This window comes from Polypterus senegalus, chromosome 13, assembly GCF_016835505.1.
Source record: "Polypterus senegalus isolate Bchr_013 chromosome 13, ASM1683550v1, whole genome shotgun sequence".
Lineage (NCBI taxonomy): Eukaryota > Metazoa > Chordata > Cladistia > Polypteriformes > Polypteridae > Polypterus > Polypterus senegalus.
Window position 1 is genome coordinate 81,481,950 of NC_053166.1, and position 12,398 is coordinate 81,494,347.

General features: G+C 37.7%; 1 protein-coding gene across 4 annotated transcripts in view; it reads right to left on the reverse strand.

The window, feature by feature from the left end:
* The window catches only part of l1cama (L1 cell adhesion molecule, paralog a), a 194,280-nt gene extending 182,424 nt beyond the window's left edge, over nucleotides 1-11,856 (reverse strand). For 3 of the 4 annotated variants that reach the window (XM_039775651.1, XM_039775650.1, XM_039775647.1), the window contains exon 1: nucleotides 11,791-11,856. The gene's annotated coding sequence lies outside the window, so the exon portion shown is untranslated. Of the gene's footprint in view, nucleotides 1-10,198; nucleotides 10,412-11,790 lie in introns of those variants that run through there. The other variant, XM_039775648.1, reaches the window with a different exon arrangement.
* Nucleotides 11,857-12,398: the final 542 nt, after the last annotated feature.

Sequence of the window (12,398 nt, forward strand, 5' to 3'; positions counted from 1 at the left end):
AGGGCTCTGGCTGGGCCATTCAAGAACAGTCACAGAGTTGTTGTGAAGCCCCTCCTTCATTATTTTAGCTGTGTGTTTAGGGTCATTGTCTTGTTGGAAGGTAAACCTTCGGCCTAGTCTGAGGTCCTTAGCACTCTGGAGAAGGTTTTTGTCCAGGATATCCCTGTATTTGGCCGCATTCATCATTCCCTCGATTGCAACCAGTCGTCCTGTCCTGTCCCTGCAGCTGAAAAACACCCCCAGAGCATGATGCTGCCACCGCCGTGCTTCACTGTGGGGACTGTATTGGACAAGTGAAGAGCAGTGCCTGGTTGTCTCCACACATACCGCTTAGAATTAAGGCCAAAAAGTTCTATCTTGGTCTCATCAGACCAGAGAATCTTATTTCTCACCATCTCAGAGTCCTTCAGGTGTCTTTTAGCAAACTCCATGCGGGCTGTCATGTGTCTTGCCTCTCCTCAGTGTGTGGAGACAACCAGGCACTGCTCATCACTTGTCCAATACAGTCCCCACAGTGAAGCATGGCGGTGGCAGCTTCATGCTGTGGGGTGTTTTCAGCAGCAGGGACAGGACAGCATGACTGGTTGCAATCGAGGGAAAGATGAATGCGGCCAAGTATAGGGATATTCTGGACAAAAACCTTCTCCAGAGTGCTAAGGACCTTAGACTGGGCCGAAGGTTTACCTTCCAACAAGACAATAACCCTAAGCACACAGCTAAAATAACGAAGGAGTGGCTTCACAACAACTCTGTGACTGTTCTTGAATGGCCCAGCCAGAGCCCTGACTTAAACCCAATTGCGCATCTCTGGAGAGACCTAAAAATGGCTGTCCACCAACGTTTACCATCCAACCTGACAGAATTGGAGAGGATCTGCAAGGATGAATGGCAGAGGATCCCTAAATCCAGGTGTGAAAAACTTGTTACATCTTTCCTAAGAAGACTCATGGCTGTATTAGCTCAAAAGGGTGCTTCTACTAAATACTGAGCAAAGGGTCTGAATACTTAGGACCATGTGATATTTTAGTTTTTCTTTTTTTAAAAATCTGCAACAATTTAAAAAATTCTTTTTTTTGTCTGTCAATATGGGGTGCTGTGTGTACATTAATGAGGAAAAAAATTAATTTAAATGATTTTAGCAAATGGCTGCAATATAACAAAGAGTGAAAAATTGAAGGGAGTCTGAATACTTTCCGTACCCACTATATGCCACATGTGATATTAGCCTTTCCTCTGCAGTGCTCTTCAGACATTTTTTTTTTTTATTTCTCTTTCCTGTATAAGGCTTTTCTGCATTTCTTACTCCTCTCTCTCTCCCTTTCTATCTCTCTATAGCACAACTAATTAAATCTCACAAGCTGAAGTGTTTTAAATGTTACAGTTTGGTTTATCTCTTAATTAGTCCCACTTTCCTAACTTATAAATTTTGGTTAGAAAGGGGGTTAAAATGACACAAAGGCGAACACAGGAAAGAGGGGTGCAGGGAGGAAAACCCTCATGACCAATTTAACTGTACCGCTACATACCATGTTAGTGTGAAGGCGTTTAATTGTAGAATGTGGAATGCTCTGTCACATATAAGCAGGTCCTGTAAGATTACTGATAAGCTACATGTGGCAGTAGAGGTTAAGCCATGTGCAATAGGTGTGGAGAACAAGTGTTGTTTACCAACAGTGACGGCAGATGTCAAGAGGTTTACTAAAGGGGACACTGGTCAGGGCTTAGGAGTGCTGTGAATGAACACTGTAGCTTGGTGGTCATGAGACAGTTTGCATACTCTTAGCCCACCTTTTTTCAACTTTTCAGCTCTAATTGCCAGTTATTACAGATGGGAAAAAGCATATTTTTCACATTCCTTTTATGCAATTACTTTCAGGTCTGTTTGATGGCAAACAGCATTTATATAATATTTTATTACAAAATAGAGAATCTCCTATACTTTCAAGTAGATTTGTCTAAAAAGTCACAAACAAATACAGTACATGCCAATGATTCAGTAGCTTACCATGAACTCTAAATGTGCGGTTTCTTAGTAGTTTTATATTACTTTTTTGTAATGCACTTCCTGAATAAATGTAATCAATTGAATGCAGACAAACATTTCATCATCCAGTGCTGTTATTCTTGTAGTTGACAGTTATCTGAATTTTGAGGGATGCCGCTTAGCTGCAGTCAAGGTTTCATTCTACCACTTGTAAAAAAAAATACATTACTACCTCTCAGAAGCATGAAGTCTTTTGTCAAGGCACCATCATCTGTCATCTGGATTATGTTTTATCTGTAGGTTTTCCTTTTTAAAACATCAAGACTATAAAATGTTCATAATGCAGCATCAAGAGTCCTGGCTTGAACACATTACACCTTAACTGGATCAGCTACATCATGTCAGATATAGATTCAGCTGTACAATACTACATACAGTAACTTACAGAGCTGTTAACACCTACCCCCAAAAATGCCCTCCTATGCTGCTGACCATGGATAAACCTTGAGATATCTAAGAGCTTCTAACACCAACCTTTTTGTTTTATCAGTAACTTGCAACATGTGTCATGACAAACGTACATTTAGTTTTGTGGCATCCATGCAGTGGATCCCTGCATTTATTTCTGCTTGTGAAGCTTTATCAATTCCCACATTTAAACCAAGACTACAGGCTCACTTCTTCAGTCCTGCTTTATAAAATGAATCTTACAGTAAATAGTCTCTGAAGGCAGCTATGCCATGCCATGCTTTATTGTGTGCCAGGATTTTCATTTGTAACCACTGCTTTCACAGCACAGCTTTCTCCATTTGTGTCCTTTACAAGTTTCATCTGAATGCACCAATAATGCAAGTTTGTTTTTAATTCTATGACAAAGAAGAACACAGTCGTCCTGTTTGACAATATGGTAATACATGCCACTAATGTTCATTGAAACATATAAAATATGGTAATACATGCCACTAATGTCCATTGAAACATATAAAATAAAGACTGACATATAGATTCAACCTTTGTGCAGAATTCACAATGTATGGTAGAAACACAAATAACAAAAATATTCCAATCGAAATCTGGTCAATAAGTCAACACCAAGGGTTCAAATCTGTGAATTTCTTCCCTACAAGCCAAACTTAATAATTACAAATACCTCCAGTACCTGCAATCAGAAATCAAAAAGATCACATTTCCAAGAAGGGCAGTTAATATTGACAGTGCCATATAATGCAAAATGTATTTTTTATTAACTGTATTATTTTGAGATAACACCTAATTGAACAAATTTCACCAGGTGAAAAATGACTGGCAACGTACAAATGGTTAATACTACTGTATATAATGCATCATTATGTATGCTAATGTAACTTACCTATACTTTAAGTACTGCAATATTGCAAAAACACATTTATGACTCATGACTCTATACACAATACAACATCAGCTGCTTGACATGAATCATAAATCATGACTGATTACCACCATTCTTATCTGTACACCTACATTTGCCTATGTCTTATGTTTCACTCACCACCTACACCTACTACAAACAAGGATTACACTATAGGCTCACAATCACAATAACCACACTCTAGTTTCCATCCATTTACTAACTCAATTGCACTATTAACATTCCCTGGGAGCTGATTATCCAAACTCACTTGGTGTAAAGCAGAACAAACAATAAATGGAGCACCCAAACCCATACTCACTCATTCTGAGCCAATTTAGAGTCTGTAATTTACCTAACATGAATATCTTGGATAAATCAATGATGGGTGTAAGTTTGGCATATATATCAGAAACAAAGGATGATGGTGTGAAGGAATTTTTTTGAATTAAGTAAAGTTTCAAATGAAAGTCCCACAGAGTTCAGTGACTGGCCCACTGCTCTTTTTAATACACGTAAGAAACAATATAAATAACAAGCTGGTTACATTTTCAGATAATACCAAACTCTGTAATGATCTAGATTATCTGCCATCCTTCAAAGTATCCTGGACAGGCTTGAGCAGATTTGTGCCAGATGAAATTTACATACACACACAAGAAGTAACTTACAAAGGAGTAATGTGGACAGCAGTAATTTGGGGACCTTCAAAACTTGACATGATATAATACTGGAGAAATTAGGTGAATAGGATCGACGGGCTGTGTTTGGACTACAAGTTTACTCTTAAAAACTCTCTTGTTGTCGTAAATAAATAGATGAAGAAAAACCATAAACACATGGGAAGAACATGTAGTCTACATAGTGGTAGTATCTGGGCTGAATTCAAACTGAAGACTTCTGGATTTTACAGATTTCTTTCATGGAAAAACATTATTTTCGTATCTGGTTTCCTTATGTTCCTTATGTAACATTTAGTCCCATGCATCCATTTTTCTCAAACTATTCTTTTCAGTAAAGCCTGCCTTACAAGGCCAATGCAAACCATTAAAAAGACAGGAAACCAGTGTTTCACAGGGCAGGTGGACTTATACCAGACCAGCCTAGAGTTCTTAATCAAAATCAGCAAGAGCTTTGGCTGGACATGTACAGTATGTAAACCCAACACACAAGTCACCATCGTCAGGAATCAGGTCATGGTCCAAGTGGTGTAAGGTAGCAATGAAGCATTCTGTAACATAGAACCATCCCCATTATTTCTAAACTTGGAGTGTTGGCATATTATGTAACTTGATAGAGTCATTTGTGGAAATGTAACTGGAAGCCTTTTAGCTTACATTCCAAAACATAACCACTAAACAAGATTGTCTACCTCCATGTCCCCAAAGGGAAAAAAAAATATCTACAAAGTAATTATAAAAAATACAATAGAAGTATCATATTGCTAAATGGTAAAATGCTAATTTTACTGGCAATATTGCGGTAAAGTTAATTCTATTAGTTCTTAACCTGTGTATAGTATGTAATACAACCCCATCACCTCCTCTGCCTTTTCTGAGAGGTAGTAATTTTAACTTCTGAAAGCAACATTGTTTGATGCTCTAGTCTGTATGTTTCAAGGGGAATATGAAACGTATAAGCATTTATAACATTCCTGGAGAACGCAACCTTTTCTTACTTTAAAACTCCAGCAATTCACTTAAGCTACGGGAAACACTGAAATAAGAAACTGATTTTCAGGTATTCCAATCTGAAAATATTGTATTTAGCAGTGTGTGGCTAAGGTAAGCAGTAGCCCTAGACTGGGCACCAGTCCATGCCATTGTAAATTCAAACACATAAACACAATGCCACTTTATTCCATATGTATGCCATATGTTTGTTCAATGAAATCAGCACATCATGTGGCTCAAACCCTGGAAAGCACTTCCTAGTGTGCCAGCATCAATGTTCCTTTCTAAACAGAAACCTAAAAAAATACAATGTTCAAAATAAAGCCCTTAACCTGAAAATTGCAACCAATGGCACAGTACAATGGCTGACCCTATGCTATGACCCCCAAAGGCAAAGCACAAAGACAAGTTTCCCTTTGGGGATTAATAAAGTATATTAAAAATCAAATTTGGACAATTCACATCTTTTAATTTTAAAAGTTACTATGGAACATAGAAGTGCATGATATGAGCTGTTGTCTCAATAGTGGTTTGGAGCATACATTACACTTGAAGCTACTGTATATTATGGTATACAGTTATACCATAAGTGGGACTATCATCAGGCTCTCAGCTAATAGTTTTAATGAAGTAATGTACAATTAGCTCACAAAAAAGAAAACTTTAAAGAAAAATGTACAGACTTTTTCTTACTATTTTATCACAGTTTTGCTAGGTTGTTTTCTTTTAAAATTTGTAAAGCTAAAAATGTATGTCAATTATAAATTTGCTTTCATGTACAGTATATGCATGAATTCTGAACAGCTGGCTAGTATTTCTCCTTAATGTGAAGGCTAGCTTTATATATATGCTTACAAAATTACCTTATAGATGTATTTTGCATTTGGAATGTCATTACAGGAGCAAGCGAAAAAAGGTGATTCAAGTATTACCCATCTGGACTTAGAAAAAAAAAATTGCATTGCTTTAACTACGCATGGACCATATAGATACCCATAAGGAGAAGTAGCCTTAATTAACATAATGGCAAATGCTCCAGAAAAGCAGAAAGCTTACTCTGCATAGTGTAATAAAACAGAAGTAGTCACACAGGCAGTCAGAGATTATTAAATATAACATACAAAATAACAAAAGGGGATTACTTTGTTTCATCATGGTGCTTTCATTATATTTGTTTTTTAGCTGCACCTCACAACAACAATTCTGTAGCTCAAACAAAATGATCTTTACTAATGAATTATCTGGAACATAAAAGTTTCAAATAAATCAGAAAGTTAACAAGAAAAGTTTTAAATAGCATTTGGAAAATGCAGCAATGCTATTTCCCCAAAATTTAAACTCCACTTGACAACATTACTATGCTGATGAGCACTTAAAGAGATGACCAACTGAATTATTATTATCCAAGATTCTCTTTTGCCATCCATTATTGTAATTGGTTACACAAATGTACTCAAAAGATGGGCTGAAGAAGTGCCATCATTCTACCTGGTGTATTTGAACCTTTTTCATATGAATTAATTTGAAAAGTTCAAGCACTTGTCACCTACAATCAACTAAATAGTATCACACTTTTGGTTCAATGGTAGATGGTCATTTCATATAACCCATCTATTGTCTTTCATTTTGGTGGACACTTGGATTAATGCTCATGCAGAGGATATGTTCGCTTTCACAAATGATCCCCATAAATACTTTATTGAATGGAAATTATCTCAGAAGCACCCTATGATTATTTTAATAAGACAAGTTAAGATGTCTTACACTGCCATTGCTGTGGATTAGTGAGGATTATTTTAAGTACACACCTAGCTGTGCACTTAATGATTTTATCATTAATGAAGAAGCAGAATACTATAGCTATAAACCACACTACAAGATTAATTTTTCAGCAAAAGAATCAACATTCTTAAATAAGATATAAAACTTTCTTTATGGTATATAGTCATTTAACGTAGTGCTTAATAAAGAACCTGGTTCATAATTTTAAAAATGTATTAAGTTGAAAAAAATGTTCTCTGCAGTTGATACTTATACAGACAGAATGGTGGTCTACAGCTTTTTCTGCTCTTTGTTTTATTAAATTTGTATCTGACTTATGATTCATTTAATTTAAAGCTATTATCAGAATTGCTTTTTGGAAAAAAAAATCCTTTAGAATGTTACTTGTAAGAATTACTTCATTTAATCTGCACTTACATGGGCTCCTTCATCAGAATTATGTGTGTGCTTATTTCAATTTTTCTTTCAATGCTTCAAACAAAAATAGTGTATTGTGGCAGAAAATTAAAAAAATATTCAATCAAGTGACAAAAGATTGCATGCTATACAAAATAATGCTGTCTTCTTGTTTATTTTTAGCCGAAGTGTTAATGAATGGCTCAAGTTCCTCACTCTTATCAAATGATGACAGAAGTACTCTGCTACAATTACCCTGCTCCATATTTAACACTTTCATTAACTCTGCAGTCTTAGCAAACATAAAAAATAATCATAAATAAGAATCCACTTAGAAAATAAAGTAATGCATTTAGGAAATTAATTTTGATGGTACAAAAAAGGATGGCATGGCAATGAGGTATTTAGTGCTGCTGCCTTGCATCAACAGGAGACAGGGTTTGATTCCTGGCCTCCACCACTATCTGCACAGAATAGCACATTCACAAGCTCCTGCCTGGGTACCACCCTAAAGATGTTAATCAGACACTTTAACTTTGACCATGGCTGGCTCCTGGCTTACACTAAGTGCTGCTGGAACATTCTCCAGACTCTTGCAATCTTATTATTGGATTATGCATGTCCGACAATGGATTAAGTAATGGATGCTGCATCATACTGTGTTTTCTGGAATGTATGATTTTACAGTCTCAAAGTTTTGAGTGTTCACATTTAGAGAAATACAAAAGAAAATTCAGTACATAAACCATTAAATTACAAAGTTTGTATTTTGAACCAGGAAACCAACAAATGTTAAAAATCCATTTCTAAGCCACACATCTAGCTCAGGGTTGCTGTAAGCCAGCAGAATGGAGCATAAAGCATCAGTCTTAATGGGCTGCCAGTCTATTAAAGAGCACCTCACACCCACATGCTCACTCACACACACTGAAATAGTTTGGAATCACAAATTAAACTTACAACATTTCAAAAACTTTTGTTACATTTCTTTTATGTTTACGATTGGAGCACAGGCCATTAAAATGATATGTGGATTGACACAAAGTATCAGTAGCTGGATTTGAACCCACGGTTTCAACCACTACATCACACTTAAACTAAAACTTACTAAAATAAAATCAAGGCATTTTTACATTTAACTTGTCAGATGCAAAATTTAATTTAAAATGCACCTAATTGTGCACCAAAAAGGTCACGAGTTAAATTATATTTCCTGTAAATTCAAGAGGATTTGTAACTTTGAGTGCTCCGTTTTTTGGTATAATATTTGCTGCAATTTAAAAAACATTTCAAGTTTGACAAAACGTAAATGTAAGAAAATGCTTTGATGTTCTTTTAAATCTTGGTTTAAGGCTGGGGGTGTGGTGTAGTGGCTAAGGCTTTGGTTTGAAGTTGACACGATGTGGCCATCAACATGTCACTTCACTTGGAAAATCTGTATTTAAACATTGTAAGTTTACTTGAATAGAGGTGTCAGCCATATATTGAAATGTAAGTTAATCTTTCCTTATTTTAAATGGCTGCTTCAAGCTTTGGTGTATGTTATCTAAAGCAAGGCTTCCCAACCCTGTCCGTATTTCACATGTTGTAGGTTCACTTGGATAAAGGTGCCAGCCAAAAAAGTAAATGTAAGTTAATAAATCTTTCATTATTTTAAAAGATTGCTTCAAGTGTAGGTGCATGTCACCTAGTCCAGGGGTTTCTAACCCTGTCCTCACAGTCCCCAAACATTCCAGGTTTTTTTTACGCTCCCAGCATCCCTGGACTAGACAATCAGTAACAATGTACTAAAACACATGGGCCCCATTTGATTCTTGGGTGCACAACTGGATGGTCCTCAATAAAACACATTTTGGGAAGTATATGGACTTGCTACCTGGGATGTCACGAATTAAAAGTACATGTAGTGTACAGTTTCATACACGTTATTTTAATCTCAGTTCAATGCCTATTTTTAAATACTGATCTCGGTGACTTGGTAATGCTAAGAGCTTCAGTGTACCGAAGCCATTAAAGCTTTCACGATTGATTAGTAATGGACGCGCATCTACAAAAAAAAAAAAAAATACCAGTGTAAAAATGATTACTGTCTCAGGTGAATTAAAGTTATTCAACTGGTAGACGTTATATAAAGATTTCTAATCAAGATATGAAAAACAAAGAAAAAAAACGCGATTGAAAACATAAGCAAACTGAAGCAATCCATAAGAATCTGAAATCACGACTAACCATTAACAGCAATTCACTGCATCACCCACTGCGGTGAGCACGGAGTCTGGGCGGATGCGCGGAAACGTGCGTTTAGCTTTCGCTATGACCGGAATGGGGACTTCTCCTAAACGGGACAACAAAAACATTCCGATCAATCAACCACTGAATGAAATATATAGCCGTAAGTAAATCAATAAATACCACCGACGACCAGGGGTATCCCTTGACAACTGCAGCCTAGGGAAATTCTTTCATTACCCTTCCACTCCAACCCCCACCCGCTCGGGTTCGCAGCTCCTTTTCAGTTATGGGTGCTCACTACGAGCTGCGCTGTTTCATTTACTATTTTCCATATTTTATTTTTTCATTGGAGGCAATAATGTCGTTCTCTATACACGTGTGCCGCCGCATAAGCGCTCAGCCTTTTCTTCCACCTGTCGTGCGCCAGCACAATCCTTTGCATCCCTCCGTACCCGCGCCACACCTTTCCAAGCCCAATGACCTGGCCTCTCTCCGCCCACTTCTCACATTTTAACATTGCCAGGACCCTCATTAGAATCCCTTCGTGCATGCGACACGAGGTTTGGACATCACTTTGCCTTCCGCTACCCACTCAGGGGTCCCGTTTCAGCCACCCCACCTTTCCATGCATATCCGACTTCCGGTTTGTCCTGGCAGACGCCACACCCTCACCTCACGTGCCCCTCCGGCTTGTGGATGTCACCTCTGTGTCTGTATTACATTCGGTGCCCCAAACATCCTTACCGTTCTCTGCTTGTTTCGCGGCAGGTGCACCTGACTTCTCGCCGCTCGTCGGACACACACCTGATCGACCTGGCTCGAGGATGCACGCTTCTAATTAGGTGATGCGGTCGTTCGGCAACGAGAGTGGGTAGCTCATCAGCTTCATTGTCGAACAGAGCCCACTCGCCACTGGGTTTACGTAGCGCACGTTTCAATGAAATACAGACGTGATTTAAACGGAGCACAGCACAGAAATCAATTCAGCAAAATGCAATTACATCCGCGAAGCAATAAGAAAGGCGCGATTTTTTCATTAACGCACTACAGCCTTAGGCGTAACACGATTTCCGTGCGGCTCAAATATTACCAAGACTGAACGCCGTCTATCACTGCAGTCCTCATCAGAGACCATAATGGCAGCTGCCAGTAACTTATTGTGCTGCGCTGGAAGATGCGATTCCAGCCCCGCGCCTCACCCATGCGGGAGATGCCGCAAAACGTGGTTTAAGGTGCCCCGTTTGTCATTCTTAGGGTTTGCCGTTTAACCAGATAAAAAATAAAATACTGTGTTACATTAATATATAAATAATACATCACCAAGCTGTAAGCTGCATTACAATTGACCACAAGTGTATATAATAGAGAAAGCAGCTTCCTTTTGTCAGAAACATCAATATTCTTGCTTCGTGCAAACGGATCATGCGATCACATTAGAGCATTTGAAATTATATTTTACAATCCTTAAGAGAATATCCTCCTGACAAATTAATATTTTACAGTTAATCTTCACAAGTACACTAGTTCCACCCATTGTAGCACGTACATTTAAGAGACTTGATAGCAGTTAGAGGAGAATTTAACATACTGTATTACAATGTTAATTATTTGAAGAGTATGGCTTGCCTATTCATGGAATATGCCAACTTGTGGCTGCTGCCAGAGCACTAATGGCAAAAACCATTTCAACATCTGTAATCAGCTCTGTATTTACAACTAACCCACAACAGGTTTTTCAGTTAATAGTGCTTGCTATTAAGCAAAGCTCACTGGAGACTTTTTTTTGTTAGTTTCTTTATGATAACAACAATAAATAGAACACACCGGTTTTATTTAAGGCTTTTAAATTGCTTCATAAATTAATTTGCTTATTTTTGCATTCACCAACAGCTTTCAGGTTTTTTTACATATCTGCACATATACAGCTTAAACCAATTGGTATGGCTGTTCAATAGCATACTTGAGCACAATCTGCTGGAAATTAAAATTAAATTATCCCAAATCAGTTTCCAGCCCTGCCTTGTTCATATAAAGAGCATAATTCATTAAAGATCCCCACTGTAGATAATTCATGCAGTTAAGAAAAGAAAAAAAAACACACACACACACACACAACAAAGTAATGCCTTTTTAAGCCAGCAACTTTTGGTTCAAATAATAATAAACACATGTTCCCCAGAGGTACAGCACACTAAAGTCTGTTCTGGCTTAGACCAGAAAGGCATTTTTACTTTAGAAAATAAAGATGTCACTATCAGAGATTCTACATACTAGTCACTCCTGTGTTAAAAGGTGTGTGGGTGCCACTTAACTGATCTAATTATTGATAAGCCTACCTTTGCAGATGAGGCTTCCCGTCTTTCCTGTCTCTTCCTCAGAGTAAATTCTCCTCCAATGCTCCGGTGATGTTATGAGCTGCAGCAGTGATACACCCCTCCCTTGCTTTCCATGTTCCTTCTGATTCGCAGATGGCTAAAGATGACATCATCTCTTCCTCTCCCCTCCCTCCATATCTCTCTCTCTCTCTCTCTCTTCGTCTTCAGTCCTTATACTGAATATAACTCTCTGGTTTTCAGTCACTCTTTCATTTGCATTTTTATCTCTGCCTTTGGTTCCATCTTCATTCGTTCTCTTTGATATGATGCTCCTTCTGTCTCTCATTTCCTGCTCTTTTCTACTTTACATTTTCCTTATTGAATTTTCTTCTCCAGCATTTTGGGCTGTGTAGTGTAGGGTTTTCCTGAATTTATTTTTTAATTGATCTTTATGACATATCCACTATTTGCAAAATGATTAATCCATGAATTAGGGATTACATTGAACATTAAAATAAATATTTACAACACTATATCATTTAAGGTACTCTGGGGTTGGCTGTGCCTGGGGTTTGTTTCCTGCCTTGTGCCCTGTGTTGGCTGGGATTGCCTCCTGCAGACCCCCGTGA